The following is a 19,493-nucleotide window of genomic DNA, read 5'->3' on the forward strand; positions in this document are numbered from 1 at the left end:
ACAGGTATTTTTTACATTAAAAACACATTACCATTGTTCAAATAAGGCTTAATTTACAAAAGCTATTGGCTTTGGGTACAGCCTAAAGGAGTTGTACTTTTCTTGGTTTGATCTAGGTTGACTTGCCATGATAATTTTCTTTCTTTCAGTTTTGTGTATGCTTTTATATTCTTTGTTCATGTGGACACTGTCCTGATGCATGAGCAGAGGTTTTTGAAAAATGTCAAAGAATACTTGGGCAGGAAAACATGAGAAAATCTAAGATTCTGGTAGCCACATCATCCTTGGCTGAAAGGATGCTGCTAGATAAAAACTGGAAAGGTAAGAAAGCTTTTCTTTTTTTTTTTTTTCTCCAAATTTAGCTAGTGAGAAAACACATAAACATGTGATGATTCTAGACATTATAAAGCAGGTAAGTGGTTCCACTGAATAAAAATTAAAAATTAAAAAAAAAAAAAGTGCAAGAGAAAAACCTGTGAATAATTTCAAGAAAGGCACACATTAACTTCAATAACATATACCTCTACTGCCTATACTCTGTGGCTTCCTCCCTCCCCAGTAAGTTTTGGGATCTTTCCTGTTGAATAGGGGCCATTGTCACAAGAATTCTGCATTAATATTCTCCCCATAAAGGCACAAGTGTTCTAACAGAGAGCTTGCAGCAGAATAACTCTTATCTGCAAAAAAGAACATCATTATAGGCACCAATAAGAAAGAAGTAGATGGAAGGATGTTGAAGAAAGAACAGAAAACCGCTGCAAGAAGATAAATTATTTACACAGAATTCCATCTAGGAGCACAACAATCTTTTTTAAAGTCACATTCTTTTAAGCCATGATTTCAGAATAGAAACAAAGAGGTGCTGAAAGATAAATGATAGTCTTAAAACTACACACAGTGCACTTAGCAAAATAATGGAAGAGTAAGGAATATGAACAGTATACAAAATGCTAAAAGTAACAAACAGGAAGACATATCTAAGCCATATTCATTGGCATTAGTTTTTCTTTAACAAATATACAATTGATCTTTTTTCATAAGCTCATCACATTTAGTCCAAGCTCTATCTGGGAAGTTTGTTGTGTACATGCCAACTTTCATAAGTGAGACATGGTTATTAGGCTCTTAAATAAAATATGTGAAACTCAGAAAATGGTTGAGACCATTTGTCCATTTTAATTGAATTACTGGGAAAAAAAAAGGTATTTTTATCACATCGCATCTTAACAGAGTCTCTGGATTAAATACTAATTAATTTGCCACCAAAATTTGCTGTTAATCAGTTGCACGTCAGGATACATTCTGAGTGACATTTAAATTATAAAGTATAGTGGGATTATCTCCACTCTTGCAAATTACCTCTTTATAAAAGTCAAAGTAAACATTATGCACTCACTAGAGATATCATTAGTCTCCTGTTTACTCTCTGTATGATTCTTTGGATTATAGGCTAAGTCTATAGATATAACACTTAGATCAATTTGGAAAAAAAGGAGTTGAATGTTTTAAGGCTGACCTTCGAAGATCCAGCCTCCAATGACCAACCTCATTAACCATTGTCTCATCAGGTTTATGTGCAGCTGACAATCTTTCTCTAAAGACTAAACTGACCCTCCCATAGAGCACTGAAAATGCTGATGACTCCATCATCAGTACATTGGCCCTGACTCATGCTCTGTAGTTTAAAAACTACAGGAAAGAGACATATGAGTAGAAGCTCACTTTCCATCTTACCTTTGTATGAAAAATGTCGATCAACTAAAGAGTACAGCTGAAGGAAGATATAGGAAAACAAGGCAGACAAACGGATGGATGAAGCAATTCAATAATGGATGAAGCATCTGTAACAGTATCACAAATAGTAACTGTTGTTTTATATTAAAAAAAAAAAGTAATAGAAAAATCATTCAATACATAAGCAAATCATTTTGTTGAAAGATGAAAAACTGGGACAGGAAAGGACAGAATTAGTTCTAGCCTTCCTCATGTTTGAACAGTCTATTACTATTTAATAAGAATTATAATTGAAGTGTCAGCTCCTTTATGTAGTGTAAACTAAGGAAGAAGCCTGTATAATGGGACTCTGAATCATCAGACTGATACATATTTTTAAAGCCATTCGGTGAGACTCATTGTGTATCATATACATCACTATATCTGACAGACACATCCTACTAAAGCAGGACATCGGCAGAAGAGATGAAGAAGATCTTCAGAACAAAATTCTAAATTTGTTAAAGCATAGAATTAATAAAATAATATTTTCTTTTGAAATGGATAGGTTCCAGTGGTCTCAAATTTAGTCTAAAATCTAAATAAAAAAATTAGAAAAATCTTGAGAAATGTCTCAAAACCTTGACTAATCCTGATTTTTTGACACAATGAAAAAGAAAACAATGGCAGAATATCTGTTCTCAACTACAGTTTTGGTCTCATAGTCACACTTTCCAATGATCTTGAACTTGGCCACTAATCTAAAACCTGCAACTGACTAAGTATAGATTTAGGGGTATAGTCAAGTGCAATTCACATGGGAAAGGACAATGTGTCTAGAATAGGAAAAAAAAAAAAAAAAAAGCAAAACTGCCTGAGCATCCATGTACGTAAGAAACATTTTTTCATTTACCACTGCAACTGTTATTTATGTTAAACTGCTCCCAGATGGAGAAAAAATATCAAGTATGGAGGAAAGCATGTTGTATGAAGGGTCTTTTCCCTGTCCTTACCTAATTCAGGTAATCCTCACACAACCCACAGAGACCCAACCACTTGGATTTCGTGAAAAGGGTTCTTATGGAGTAGACTCACCTTATTCCTTCTCTTTTGGCTCCACCATCATCGCTCAGCAGAAAGAAGTAATTGTCCTTATACATAGGTGGGAGAGTGAAATAGTTACCAAGGAAACGGGCTTAGTTTGACAGAGATTTGGAAACCCAAACCCAGCTGGAGATGGGAAATTTGAGTATCCTCCCCCAGAAAGCATTTGAAAACTAGATGCAATCTGGCAGCAATTAAAACCCAGTTAACTCTTACCCTTCTTCCCTTTGAAATCCATCTTTCATTTTATTTATCTACTTTTTAAAACATTCTCTTCTTTGGCTAACCAGACTCCAACAGAACAGCAACAAACAATCTTGTGGGCCAACATCTAAAAAGGACACACAGATCTAACTTTTTAAGTTTAGTAGGAAGATTAGTCCTCTGTATTCAGGTGAGGAGAGTCCATGTTGTGCCCCTAGAAACACACGTGGGACTCTCACTTACATGAAATTCAATCAACATAAGTAAGACCAGATTTTCTCCTACGGCTGGAACTCAGTCCAGAGTTCAGTACAGTACAGACATGCCATTGATTACTTGGAGAGGTGTTATAAAAAGGATTAAAGGCAGCAGGATAGATCCTGAGCTGGTGTAAATCAGTGGCAGTCCCATTGATTTACTCCTAGCCAGAGGACAGCTAGTCTAATTTACACAAGCTAAGGATTTCAGGCCGTTGCATTTGAAGATGCGGGTAGCAGAAAATGACACTGCACAGAGATATATCAGCAGAATGTAAATATAACAACAAAACAAGGATGGGGAGGAACTCTTTGAGGTGAAAAGTCCAAGAGTAATGGCCTATAGCTAGACACAAGAATATCCACCACAGACAGTAAAGGTGCATTTGAAAAGATGGACTTACCACAGAATCTTTTCCTTGGACAAACAAGTAACATCTCCAGATGCTTTCCCTGGAAAGTTAGATTTCAATCTGAATGTTGCCTTAACTTAAATTACTTAAGTTTAAAAGTGACGATAATTTTGTTTCACTTGTGATGTATTTGTTTTACTAATCCATGACTACAATTTTACCTTTACAGAAGAACTGCAGAACTGCCCCCTGCCTTTTGCACTTACATGAAAAATACACACCAGAAAATTATGGAATTTTTCTTCAGTCAAGAATCTATGGATTCTTATCATAATGAGCTATGTGGAAGAGACTTAATGAAAATCCTCAGAAAAGTCATTGTCACAAATGAATAATGAGCACTTTTCACGGCTTAATAATTTTTTCCCCATACTTCAGGAAAAAAAGAGGTACTGCAGTGAGGGAAAAATGGAGCCTTAGCTTAAGTGCACAGAAACATTCCCAGCTGAATTCATGAATAGTCTTTCCAAATCATCTTAAATGCCACAATTCTACATTTCAGATACTAGATTTCATTTAAAAGGGCTTCTAAGCTAAAACCTTCATGAAAACAAAAACCAAATTACTATCATGGCAAAGTGAATTAAATTTAATTATTTTAACAGCTGCAATTGTGTCGAAAATGGACTCTAGCTAAGCCTTCAGGGATTTTGGTAACATATTAACAAGGTTGTTGAAAATGAAGGTTGTTAGTAACCTGAGTTCACTGAGGGATAAGTTTTCCATTTTCCATCTCACTGGGATGCTCAAGCCTTGTGCAGGGCAAGCTCATCCTCTCACACAGCCCTGACCAACCCTCACCATCGCAGGGGGAAAACAGGCACAGTCTGGCCTGGGCTGACATGGGCAGACTTCATTGGCTGATTATGCTCAAAGGTCCAAACAAAGACCTTCCCAACGGCCAGATACAGCACCACATGCTCTCTTTGCCACCATGACCTACCACATGCAATGTACTCATCCCCGTTTCTTTAGAGAGCTATTTCAACTGGAATATGTTCTGTGGAGTTGCCCTGCTGTAGCAGTGAGAAATCTTTCTCCTTGAAAAAAAAAAGATCACACCAAATCTGAATCTTCTTTGATGCATAGTTTAACCCATCTGGGAAGCTTTGGTGGAAGCTTTTTTTTCCCCCCCTTCCCTCTGTGAGTTCTGCTAGAAGTCCAAACACTCTAGCTATGACTACATGCTTATCTAGACTCTAGTTATCTAAGATACGTAAATTTCCTCTTTAAGAGTACAGGGTTTGGAAAGAATATTAATCGGTTAATTAATTGACTGTTGCCCAACTCTGTGACTATTTGAAAAGGATATGCATGCAAAACTAGACATTCTCTATGAAGACCTTATACGGGGAATCATGAACCAATACAAGTGATTCACTTGCTTGTCTTGCCAACATAATTGCAAGCATAATAGCTTTTCTGGGTGAATAAAGAATCTTATTTGATAAGCTCTAGTAGACCTCTCATTTCAACTTGAAAAAATTTATCATATATTCTTGAATTAAATTTCCAATGCCCCCTCATATTTTAAAGTAAAGCAAGCACTGATCAGTTATATGTGTCAAAACAGAAAATTATGATAGTGCAAATCAAAGAGAATGATAAAACAGACATTTGGAGTAAGTATTCAAAATTATACATTGGATTGAAACTTTTACAAGGGCTATATTGCTCTTGTATCTACGTATTGTGTTTATATATATATACACATGGTATTTTTCTATTATTTCTTCCCTAGTATTCTATAGGATGGTCTGAGTAGCCAGCAACGCCACAAACATTACTTAAGAACCTGATAAAGCCAAGTATCGGGCAGAGTATGGTTGTGATGAAACTCTTACTTAGACTGTTCAGCAGTCGGTAAAGATGGGGTTGCAGGCAGAAGAACTGATCTGCACTCCCAGTGCCCATCTGCCCATTAGCTCCTCATCCACACAGTGCTGGTGGATTCCAGGAATGGGAAGAAGGAACCTACAATATGGAGACCAGGAGCTATACTGGCATATTCAGTAGCGAAGCCTAGACTATGGCTTGATCTTCTACTTGATCTTCCTCTGTTTAATTATTGGCTTAAATTATTTCCTTTCTTGACAGTTATTAGTCTGAGTCACATAAGTAGTTAAGATTTTTTTTCATATCTCTGTAAAGCTATCTATTCATACATATTTTTATATAATTAATACATTCCTACAGGCTGGCTTGATAAGTATAGAAGCCATTTTCTTTCTTTCTTTTTTTTTTTTTCCTCTCCTCAGCCACCCCAAAAGCGTGGCTTATCTTCTTCCTAGTCAAATTTAGAATATAGTCTGTGGGCTTTGCTAGCAGGAAGAGAATTTTAAAAGGGTTAACTCAACAACTGGAAAAGAGGACTGGAAAAATAAGGACAATATTAAAATAAAAAGGTTTCTGTAGAAGACTACACACAGAATATTGTACTTCGTTAGACTGAAGCCAGCTTTCATATATAGTCTAGTAAGTGAATCCCATAGAAATAATATACTTGGCCCTGTTCCTAAATGGCAGGGCAATAGCCAACCTATTCCTACGTTTAGCTCTGCATAACTTTCACAGAGATCATTGTTCCTGGTTAGCCATTTCTCTCCCTTGGCGACATTTTTTGAATGAAATGAAAAATTGCAAGGAATTTGGTTTCTGATTGACCCAAAATGGTTTTATTCTTCTCCCTGAAAACCAGTAAAGAGGTCTAGTCACAGTGCTATAGAAAGTCTTCTATGAGATGTCAACAGACAGCTTTCCATGTATGGCACAAACTGGGACTTGTTAAACAACCAGGGTAACACTTCCATTTTATCTCATACTAATAAGCGTTTCACTCTCCTTATTTAGCCATGTTTTCTGACAAGAGTATAATTTGAAGCTGCAATCTGAGCTATAATTTGATACATCAACTGTAAATTTTCTTGTTTTTCCCTAAGTCAGACGGTTAATACTATTTACAGTAATGTCATTGTCTGGCATCGATATGCAGTAATATAACACCATGTCACATAGTTTGACACATTTTAAATTAAAACTGAGCAGATAGTCCTTTCCCATACCAAGTTCCACTATCGTTAATCAGCCGCATATTGTTCCTGAAATTTAATTGTTTTAAAAACTGTGATGTTAATTCAGAGACTTACAGGTGGAGATTGCCAGCTGGCAAACACTAGATGAGAAATTACATTGACCTTCAAGCATGTGTATCTGCTTCAGCCCTCTGGGAGATCACCTTTTTCAGATGGAAAACTAAAAATCCCACTCTTTACTGGGAATGGCTACAAAAATCATACTAAAATGCTTCACTTTAATATGCTTCACCTGCTCTGCAGAAGTGAGGAAGAGTTCGCAACTATATAGGCCCACCATGAAGAACCCTATTAACCTTCCACCTGCCCAAGCCAGCCTTCCTAGCAACCTTACATGAAATACCAGAGCTGCTACCATACATAGATGCACTTCCTTGGTATGGTCTAGCTGATGAAGGATGGGATACTGCTGGGTTCATTTCTATGAGCTACATTTCTCAACTGTAGATTCTTCTGGGAGAACTGGAAGGATCTCTGTGTCCCCAGTAATGTATCTTGGGCTGCTTCTAACCTTTTTCTGAAAGATACAAGAAGCCTGTGCAAGGAAGTCTCTTCTGCAAAATCACAGTGACCAGAAATAACAGCTTATATCCACCAAAGACAAGAATTATGGCAGCTGGTCTGGTTCAGGCACCATTACCAAAAGATCAAATATACTCTTCACATTTCAATATGATCCTGAGACTAGGTTACAAAATAAGACTTCTATGGTTGTTGCCTAAAGCTAGACTAAGACGCTTTATGCTACCTTTTGTCTGAACAGACTGTGGTATTGCTTCTTCCCTTAGAAAATCTGACACTTTCTGACTGCAGGACCTTAATAAATAGAAACAGACAATTGCTGACCTAGATGACAAAGTTAACATTGCTAATCTCTTACGTATTGGCAGAAGTTTTGGAATTAGAAGAGGAATCTCATCTCAAATCAACTGCTGACCATTAAGATTTTCAAAAACTAAAAGTTCTAGTGTACAAACTTACCGAGAAGCCATGAGAACCAGTATTTCATACTTAATTTGAGGTCCAGAGATAGAGACAAAATATTCATTACTATTTGATCCAGTTTTCTGATAGGGACTAGCATAGATAGGACTTGACTAGCATCCAAGCATAAGATAGATACCAAACCCAGATCAAGTGAAAACTACTATACAATTAAAAGTTTAATAAAAATCTATTAAGACCTAAAATTATACACTGCTACAGTCAAACAGGAAAGACCCTCACATAAAGAAACAGGGTCAATTCATTTATTCAAGTTGGAAATGTGCCCACCATTGCAGTATTAAGTAGGAAATAATTTGTACTCAGGCAATAGCTTCTAGAATTTACCAGCATTCTGTAGCAAGCAACTAATTTTCAGGTTTCCATTCAGTCCCATTTGTTATGCAGTCTTAAGAAAAATATTAATCTTTGGTTAAAATATTTGTTATTATATCACATATCATGTCGGAAGTTTAACATTCTTGAACCAGAGAGAAGAAATAAGAAACATCTTGAGGAGAGCATTCTTGTTATCAATCATGTCATCTTGAACATGTTTAGAAGCTTGCTGCTGGCGCCAGCAATGGATGTTTTATTCAAAAGAATGTATTTAAAGAAAATGACAGCACTTTTCAATTCAACTTTTCTAAAACAAGAAATCCTTCAAGTCTTCCAAGCCATGTGGATTTCAACATTCCAGTGATTAAGACTATTTTCAATTATACATGCTTTTTCTATTATTTTTTCATAGCTTTAGGGTAGATTTTCAACACTTGAAATGAAGAATTAAGACACGCAAATCACTCATGACTATTAATGGAAATTGCACAGACGGTGGAAGAACTGGTACAGAACAAGAAAAACCAACACAAACCATCAAAAACTTGAGCAAAACCTGTCATGAACTTTGCCAAATGGATAGATCTTTCCTGTTGTTTCTCATCTTGCCAAACTGCATGCTTCCAACTTCTAGTTAAGGAAGAGAAATCGTCAAACAGCCATAAGAAGATTGGAGATGGTGAGATGACCAAAGTTTCATGTACCCAGGATTTTCAGAAAGCTCTCTTCTGGCCTAGATAAACACAAAGATGGATGACCTGTGTAGTTTACACACAATGGAGCTTCTGGGTAAACAGTGGTGGGCTCTCCACTTGTAAGAGGGGACAGATAATGCTGTTTCCATGTTTATCACTGTTGCCATTTGAAAAAAAGTACGATTAAAATAAGATGGAATATACAACACACTTATCTATTGTAAATTGTATGTATTGTAATTTGAAAGTCACTTCATTACACTCCTCTGTTGCCTCAGCAATCTCCTCGTCTCCAGGAAGTAATCTAATTTCATCAATATAACTTCAGAAACAATGTAACTAAAACATTCATTAAACCAAACAGATTTCAGCCTTACATTTGTTGATTTTAAGGCTGAGAAGAAAGAGGCCACTGTCCTTTTTTTTTTTTTTTCCCCAAATGACAGCTGTAGATAGATTCCAAGAGTAGAAAGGCTTGTGAAGAAGGCTTATGCAGAACGGTCAAAGTAAGTCCCAAACTCACTGCTGTACTTCCTCCCCCCAACTCATTTATTTTTAAGTACAACCAATGATGTTTGATTTTGTTGCACCAGTTGTTTTCTCACAGCATTGTAAATGGACTTTGAGGAACACTAACTATGTTCTCGTGGTTAGCAAACATGGAATTCAGGGTCATCTCTCATGCAATCAGCATCTAATCCAGATATTTTGAATTATGATATAGCATTGTGAATCTCTTACTCTTCACATAAATGCTTGTTTGTAATACATACTTTCAACAATAGCACATTATTTTTAAATAATTTTGGTTTTGCCCTCAAGCATGTGTGTACAGTTTGAAAAGTTACAAGCTGTTTTTGTGACCCAAATGATTCTACTTTTGTATATATTCAGCTAACAAAATATAAAGTACAATTATTTGGTTTAAGCTGAAGAAATGTATTTTTAAGTACTACACAAACATCATTCTTCATTATACTGTCAGAATTTCCTTGAAATGAATTTCATCACAGTACGATTTGACCCATCCAGCAGAATAATATTAAAGCAATAAACTATGTGAAAATATACGTTATGGTACACTTGATAGATAAGTTGGACAACCTGAAAAGTTATTGCCATGCTCTCCATTTAGTATCACAATAACTAACTGCAACTCATAACATTAGCTATTCTGCTGTTCTATCGTTTTTATGGCTCACTGGAAAAATAAAGCTGTCTGCTGTCATTTCAGATGTTTCTGGGTCGTTGTTACATAGATGAAGGCTAAAGTATGTATCTTTTATATATACATAATACCATCATTTTTACAACCCATAGACTTTTTAAATTAAATGACGATTCTTGCTCAAGAGCTAGTTTCTGAATCAAAGCTGGAACAGCAAAATGAATGGTGAACAAATGGAAAGTCTGCAGCTAGAAGTTATGACTCATACTTTCTTTAAAAATGGATGCATATGTTTCATGATTTACTTCTCTCAAGTTTTCTGTTCTCTGGAATTTCCTTAATTTTTGTACTGTTTCTTATTGGCATGTTTTATTCATCTTCAACCACAAAAATACAGTATTTGAAAACCATATGAGAACTGTGTACTTTGCAACACACCTTTATGGACAAAGAAGTATTTCAAAAATACTGCCACTTGCATCTTAAAACACATTACTTTGCTTGCACGTTGGGATTCCCACTTTCCACTGGGAGAAAGTGAGCGACTCCTTTCTCTGCCAAGGTATCCAGCTTCTTAGCCACTCTTCCATGGGAAACGCAGACCTGGAAAGATCAGGGGAGCAAGCAGCTGGAACACTGACTGTTTCAGGGATGACTTGGGGAAGTGCAGAACAGTTTCTGACTTCAGAAAATTAAATTTATCTTACAGCTATAAAAGGTGAATTTAAGACAAGTGTCAAAGACAACAGCACTGCTCACCAGGAATGAGAAGATTTAGTTAACTTGGGTCATATGAGAAAAAAGAACTAACAACAACAACAACAAAAAACAACTTTAAAGCAGTCTGTTTTCATACAAGGTGTTTCTAAAAAGCTGACCAGTGTTTACTTGGCACTGTTTCTTGGCTTATAAAGATATTTACATGAATCACAAATAATTTATGGCTGTAAGTACAGGGAACTCACTAATGTAAGAGTTCACCTGCCTTGCTAGAACTGTAAATGTTTACAAGAACTGGAAAGAAGACATCTGCTAAGCCTAACACATTGGTAGTTCAGTGGAACAGTTTAAAAATTTATACTTACTGGAATTTTTAGTTGATGTTCTTAGTATGTTCTTTACTGGGTTGATTTGTGCTCTTATTTGAGAATTAGGAATATATATATATTATGACATAAGGTCTACTGTCTAAGAAAAATCTTGGTAATCACTAAAAAGGAATCTAGATAATATCTTAGCACACACATCTGCTCTTTCCCTTGACACCTCTTGGAATAAGGCTGGCAAAGGAGGTAACTGAAGCAGTCTCATGTCTTTGTAACTCTTCTGGAGCATAAGCTACAGTTACACTGCAAGTGAACTCTCATTGCATCATATAGTCTCAAAATGAACAGTAATCTCTATTTTTACTTAGGAGAAAACAGACTGCGTATCTCATCTGTTCAGCTATATTTTATTCCCAGCTGCTTTTTATGTTCTTGTTTCAGACAAAAAGATATTGGAATCTTTCAAGTGCCTCAGAGAGCCCATTTTGTCAACTCCTCTGAAAAGGCGGCTTTCAAAACCTGTGCACTAAAGGGCTAACCTGCATTATGGAGAACACACAACAGCTCTTAGATCTGTGCACTAGCTCCATATTGACATCTTTTTAAAAAAAAAAATATATATATATACATATACATATATATATATATATAAAAATCATAGTTCGTGCCTACAAATACCTGAGCATATGACAACATGCAAATTGCAAAAAAACACACAGGAGCAGAGCTGGGCTGACCTCAAACAAGATGAGCCAACAGTAACTTAGAAGTATACCTAAAGCAAGTTGTCAGCTCATATAAGACAGCCGGTAATGATCTGTTTTGGCATGGGTTTATAAAAGCAGTCTATTACGTCAGAGGTCTTTGAAAAAGTGCAGATTGCCACCTTCTCAAAATTTTCCTTTACTATGACAAAAATGTCATTACAGGCTATTTTCAATGTCATAATTCTATAATATCCCAGAGAATCACAGAATCACAGAATTGTAGGGGTTGGAAGGGACCTCAAAAGATCATCGGGTCCAACCCCCCTGCCAAAGCAGGTTCCTTAGAGCAGGCTGCCCAGGTAGGTGTCCAGACAGACCTTGAATATCTCCAGAGAAGGAGACTCCACAACCTCCCTGGGCAGTCTGTTCCAGTGCTCCGTCACCCTCACTGTGAAGAAGTTCTTTCTCATGTTGGTGCAGAACTTCCTGTGCTCCATCTTGTGGTCATTACCCCTTGTCCTGTCCCCACAAACCACTGAAAAGAGGTTGGCCAAATCCCTCTGTCTCTCACACCTCAGGTATTTATACACATTGATGAGATCCCCTCTCAGTCTTCTTTTCTCCAGGCTGAACAGACCCAGGTCTCTCAGCCTTTCTTCATAGGGAAGATGTTCCAGGCCCCATATCATCTTTGTGGCCCTCCACTGGACTCTTTCCAGGAGAAAAATATGCACCATCTAAAGGCCCCTCCTATTATTTATTCTGGATTTTACGATTAAATCTACAAGAACAGATTAAAAAAATCTACCACCACCACCAAACGTTCAGATGCCAGAAAACCAACTACATCTTGTAGAAGATCAGCCCCCATTCAGGATTAAAGCAAACAAGTTTTGAGCTCCTAGCTGGTATTTTTAATTGGATTTTAGAAATCTTCATTTGGATGCCTAAGAAGGAGCTAAAAATTATGCAGTTCCAGTTACCCAAATATCCAGTTTAAGGCCCCCTTTGTAAGTATCTGTTTAAATAAGATATATGACTCAAAATTGAGGTCTTTGGGAAGAGTTGAAAAAACTCTTCCCAATTTCTGCCCTCTCTACCATAAAATAATGCTCTACCACACCACTAGTAATTGAGAATTATCTACCTTTTCTTTATATGAGCACATCCATAGTAAACGCTATTGTACCCTGACACAGTGGAGCTGGGTTTTCCCAGCTAGAAGAGATATGTTTATATGCTGTGACACAGAATCATGATGCACCTAAACAATACTGTGAAACATTTACCTTTGAAGTAGTTTTACAGATCAGCTTTAAAAAGGTGTTCTTGTTCTTATTTTGTCAAAGTATTTCTATCTTCAGTCAGCCTTACTCAGAGGCTACAATAAATATACTACTTCTAGTATGCAAAGTTATATCTAGGAACCCCCAACCAAAGCTGAACAGCACTTCTGAGGGGAAAGGGACAGTATAAAATAAAAGGATTCAAACTATTCAAGATTCAAACTATCCACTTTAAGGTGGATGAATTTCCCTATAGTTACTGTTACATGGGGTAAACAATTATTACTTATGAACACTAACAGAGACAGGATGCACAGAAGCTGGTTAATTGTCAGCCTAGCAGTCAGGAACCAAACCAAGCTTAGGAACATTGAGTACCAGCAGAATAAAACAGGAAACAAATCGTGTTTTTCATATTACTGAAAAAGCTGCTTTCCATCAACAAAAGCTCTCTCATTTAGAAAAAAAAAAAAAGTTTATACCTAAATGAAATAAAGATTCTTAGCACCTCTCACGTGCAAAAACACTTACTTGCTAACCTGCAATATCACTTTCATTCAGTTCTGGAGTACCATAACAGGTGGGATCCCAGTAGACACACAGGCATGTTATGATCATTGGCAATTATTTAACCTTATGCTAATAAAAGATCTTATGCAGTAAGGTATAATTATTCCTGTTGCACAAGTTCATGATGATAGCTTACAAGTATTTCAGATAAAAAGAAAAAATGAAAAAATCTTATTTGAGGAACACCAGGAAGGAATGGGATCATGTAACATCTAAGCAAAAGAATTCCGAGCTTGTTTTAAAATCAGAATGTTGTCATTTTTGCTTAGTTCAGAATAGTCTCTGGATAAGCCACATAGAACTTTTTTTAATACCTTAACAAGGAGGCACCATTCTATGTAAGTATATAACAAGCACATTCAGACACAATAAGGCAGTTATTTTAAAAATAAACCAGCTACCAATCAGATGCAAGCAGTTAACTTGACTTTCTGTGTTCATTTACTTACAGTTCTTCATGTCTTTATTTAATATTAACCATACATCTGCTGACTCCCAAATAAGTTCAAGCTGACTGTGCCAGGTGATAGTGGTTTCAGGTCTGCTTACTTTGACTTGGCTGTTATATTCAAGCACACACCTGGTTGGAGGTAAGTAATTTGTTTAACATGATTCAAGCTTTATCAAACATTTCAGATTTTTATTTCCTATAGGTCTTTTCTCAAATAAATATTTATGGTTTTCTGAATAGCTGAGTGTCAGTGCTTATAAATATGTGGTCTCATTGCTCATACATTTCTGTACATTTTGGTTATTACTTTTGTTGTCAACCATTTAAGGTGAGCTGCTTGGGTTTTACTGTGCATTTTGTAAATGCTTAATGCTTCATAGACAAGTGATGCACGTACCCTAAAATCAACAAAATCAACTAAGACTTGACTATAAATAACACACAGAGCATGGAAGATACACCACCTTTTCCACTGCGAGTCCAGCTCTTGCTGTCCCTCTGCTTCCTCACACCACGCAGCCTGTACATAGGTATTATGACTTCAGGAGCATCCAAAATCCACTGGCCACACTGAGCTCTGCCAAGATAACCTAGGGCACAAACATAATAAAGTATTTCCTGTATTATGCAGCCAAATCCTATAGGTTGCATAAAAAAGATGTAACTTTCTTTTGATTTGAAAAGGATCAACAACTTTTCCAAATTCCAAGCGGTCTTGGCTGCAGCACACATACAAACAGGACTTGCAGTGAAGGTACATGTTTCATGTGCTGAGTCTCTGGTAATGCAGAGATACTGATTAGCACTATGTGAAGGGCCTCCAAAATGCTTAGGACAGGTGCACAATCAGCTGAGCACATACCTCTAGTAAAATACTTGTCACAAGAGTTTAGGAAAGTTGTCGTTACTGCAAGTTAGAGTCATCATGGGACTCGTCTAATGACTGCTGAAGTCAATAGAAACACAGGCCAAGGGCAAGGGACATTGGCTTCACTAAGACTCCCAGTCAATCTTAAAAGATACTCCAAAGATTCTTCTGCAGTCTTTTATAGCCTTTGTTCAAATGTGTATTTAGTCAATAAATTAGGCTGTCAAGCTGCAATCCTTTAGAACAATCAGTTCTTTTTCAAATGAATGATACAGCAATTTCTTAAAGGCAATTCATACTTGCTTTTATCTCTTGCTACGAGAAGACACGCCATCAATAAAATTAGCTAATTGGAGTAAAGGAAGTTAGACATCATTTTTCAGTACTTCTCTCTCTAAAGAAAACACCCTGAAAAAAAATGGTATCCCATATCTTCGTTTTCCTTCCCATTGTATTTTCCTTTATTGCCTTTAAATGAAATTTAACAGGACAAACTTAATGATGATTATAATTAATAATCTGGAAAAATGATACAGCCAAAGAGTTGCGAATGATCACGTGCCCAGTTCAAAATGTGGTATAGTCTAAACTGTACTGCATCAGATAGGATCATCCAGATATTATGCAATAAATCCCTGAGGATCTAGAAAATAGTTGAAATTCTGCTTGCAGTAGCCATAAAGTATTTGAAATCCTCTCATGAAACAAACAAAAACACATACAAAAAAAGAAACACCTACAACTAATTTCTTGTTATTCTTGGTTATTCAAAAAAAAAAAAGCAACACAATATTAAGGAACATATTTAACCTTAAATAAAGCATTTTACTTCTGAGCTATTCGTAATCTTAGAGACTACCACTGTAAGGCATAGTCTGCATTTCAACAAATAGAGAAGGAAGTTGGCTGATCAGTTTTAATAAACACTACATTGAAAATGAAGTAAATCCTTCCCATGAAGACAAATTGAAAGCAAGCTAACAACTGGAAATATTGTGATATAAGCCTTGAAATCCAAAAGTGAGCCCAAGTAATATAGAAAACCTTATGGGAATAAGGAATATTAATCCCCAAACCATCTATAGGCTCAGTAAGGACCTGATTTACATCTTTGCTAAAACCATTGTTTTCTATAGAACATTACAGGATTAGCTTCAGATGGAATTTCTCCTGGTGAGATATATCACGGCATTGTATGAGCATAGAAAACACTTTTTAATATTACAAAACAAAACAAAAAAACTTTTTTTCGGTCTACATGCCCACTTGTAAATTCAATCTCTTTTATGTTGCTCACAAAAGTGTGCCTCCTTTCAGGGCAACCTAGCTGAATTCCAACTTACACATGTATTTATTGAAAGAAGTACAGGAATAACAACTGTTCTTTTGTCTCTGTGAGAAAAGGCTGCCTAGAGCCAATTATTGTTTATCATTCCAGATACACATTTTATGATCACTGTGTTAAACAAAAAAAAATGTTTAAGAGTAAGGAGCCAATTTAATATCTTCAAGTCCAAACCACATAGGAAAGGATCCCTTACTTGTATTTTATGTTGCTCAGTCTAATTGTTAGGTTTTATTAATTTTGCATGCTAAGCTTGAAACATTAGGCACAGGTTTCTCCTTGGGAGAGCAGCAAAGCTAAAAACAGCACAAGCACCAGAGGAAACTGTGTTTATAATTGCTCTGTTTCTTAGTTGGACTTTGTCAGCTCAACTTGGGTGGCAGAATGACATGGAGAGAAAAAGCTCACTTTGATTTGGAAAAGGTTGTTTGCAGGTGTCAAAACAAAGTCTACCAGGAAACCAAGGGAAAAATTAAATGCTGTGAGCCATTATTGCAGGTGTGCTCTAGCGAAAATTATTGTCCTTTTGTTTTTGCTTCTGTAACTATGCTGTGCAGTTGAGGCCAAATGTTGGAAGAAATTTAAAATACTGTAAGCTTACAGTGAAACTCAAATTTAAATTTCTTGATACAAAATAGGTTAGAAATTATTCATCCTTCTCACTAAAGGCAGGAATACAATGCAGGCCAATAACGAACGAGCACTGAGGACTGAACATGCAAGAAGAAGCATTTCTGACACTGCATGAGTCTAACTTACAGCATTTAATGAACAGCCACCTTAGAGGCTGTCTGCAAGCAGTTAGTGTGCATTGGCAATACATCTCCCCACACAGAAGAAAACACTTCTGCCATGCTCGGAGGGGCACATCAGCAGCTGCACCTGCTGAAGCCATCCCCCAGCAAGCAGGCACCAGGCTCATGCTGGCTCCCTGGCCCCAGCACTGCTCAGCCAGGCTCTCAAATGGCCGGGGAAGACCCCTGGCTTACTGGAGGTGGTCTCCATGCTGTCCTGCTCAAATCCAGGTGTAGGTTTGGGACAGACGGACTCCTACTCTGGTTTCATCTAGAGGCCATATTGGAACATGGGAAAAAAAGACATCTGCGGATTTTTTTGAGGACGTTGGCTGAAAAAGTAATCGTTCCTACCATTCCACAGCTAGGCTCTGGATTAGGATACAGACTGCCTTTTCCTGGGTCTTATGCATGTATGTTTGATTACAACATAGATTTTATCTGGGGAGAAAAAAGGTCTGCTGGAATTGGGATTTGGAGACCTTCATGCAATCAGATTAATATGGATTCAAAATGATTAAATGATGAATGGTGAAAGTGCTCCTTTGCTTCCTTCAGAGCCTGATTTCTTGTTAAATATTATCGTCTAGTAGATCTACTTTGGGGTTACTGAGAATACAAGTGACAGTGTAGAAGGTTCATAAAAAATATAAGGTAATACCATTGGTAGCTAGACACTGTGTTACCAGTTTGGGAACAAATAAAACCCCTCCAACAACCACCAAACTCTTCCTGACAGTATAGTATCAGCAGAAATGAAAGAGAGAGAAACAGAACAGGAGGATGAAGGGGCAAGATGAGAGCATTCTTGGTATGAATTAATATGGATGTCCAAGTTCCTGCAACAGTGATATACTGCAAATAGGGCTGAATGCTAAATGTGACTCTCTCAACAACAGAGATTTATTAGTCCCTGTGCTGCATTGTGTGCTGTTGGAAGCTATTAATTCTCTACGAAAATCTGGGAGCATCCATGTCCTTTATGAGAGAAGTGCCCAAGTCCTTTGCAATGTCTAGGCTCTAAGAAGTGCTTTTGGAAAGTGGAAAAGAAGATGAATTCTGCAAAACAAGCTAAGCTGACCAAGAGAAGACACTTCTTCTCACAAGACCAATTCAAAGAAATTGAGGGTGTAGGGTATATCCAGTCTATTTATTCTACACTGATAAAGAGTGAAAAGAAAGGGCATGTGGGAGTTGAATGTGCCAACGGTGAAAATGTTTCCAGTTTAAAAAGTGTATGTCTGTAACCCAAAGTCAGTAAGGGCATGTGGATGTTCTCAAAGATAGAGGTCCTTGTTTCCTCTAGAGTGATACTTTATTTCTACACATTTATTAAAAGTGGTCCAAATGTCATAAGAAAAAATGTTAATTTCACTTTGTTTCTCTGGCTGAAGGTTGCCATACTTACAGTACACTTTGCCTCAGTAAAGTTCAGGTATCACATGAATGATTTTATGCTGAACTGGCTTCCATAACACCTCACCGTGGATTATAATTAAAAAATACACACAGGCTTCTGTTCCTGAAATATAGAAGATATACTGAATACACTGAGCAATCATTCCAAAAAAAAAAGATTAAATACAAATATACTTCAATAAAATGAAGTATGAGACTTGAATCCACAGGTTCGGAGTTGAATTAAGTTTTAAGTTAGGGTTGTCTTTCTGTGTTTGCTTAGCTCAAGATATTTAATTCAGTGCAACACACATTGACTCTCCAGAGGTATTCATAACAGTAAATTACTTTAGTTGTCTATAATGCTGTAACTGGAGGAGTTGATATATCACAGGTGTCCCTAAACGCCCTTCCCTAAAGTACACAAAAACTGGAAATCTACTGTCAGCTTCCTTATCTACACCAAAGCCATTGAACTAGCCCAATTCCATTAGGTCTAAACTGATAGTTTTAATTCAAAGTACATTTTTATAACCTTATTTATAATAAGAATAAAACAAAATGGTCAGAAAAATAAAAAATTCATTTCTACAACCTACTCTTTCTTAAACTAGAAAGAAAATTGGAACAATCAAGGAGTATAAAAGAGTTTCATATCTTTTCTGAACAAAAAAAACACATCAGTGACCAGCAGCCAGAATTCTAAACCAATGCAAAACCCTACAACTGCCTTTGAAAGACAACAAAATTTGTTAAAAGTTTTACTTACTGTTGATGTAACAGGGCAAAAATCAAGGTAATCCCCATAATAGCCAGGGCCATTTTCTTCATTAAACCTGCATACCTGTAATTACATGATTTCTTTATATTAACAGGGAGTTTTACATCATATTTTCTACATATCCAGATATCATTAGGACAGGTGTTAAAGGTTTACTGCTTTCCAAGCAGAGTTATCATTTACCTGATGGTCAGCTGACGTGTGATTTCTAGTTGAAAGGAACCCTAAATTATTAATAGTGTAGCTGGGCCCTCAGATGGGTACCAGCTCAATGCTGT

Source organism: Cygnus olor, chromosome 12 (genome assembly GCF_009769625.2).
Source record: "Cygnus olor isolate bCygOlo1 chromosome 12, bCygOlo1.pri.v2, whole genome shotgun sequence".
Classification (NCBI taxonomy): domain Eukaryota; kingdom Metazoa; phylum Chordata; class Aves; order Anseriformes; family Anatidae; genus Cygnus; species Cygnus olor.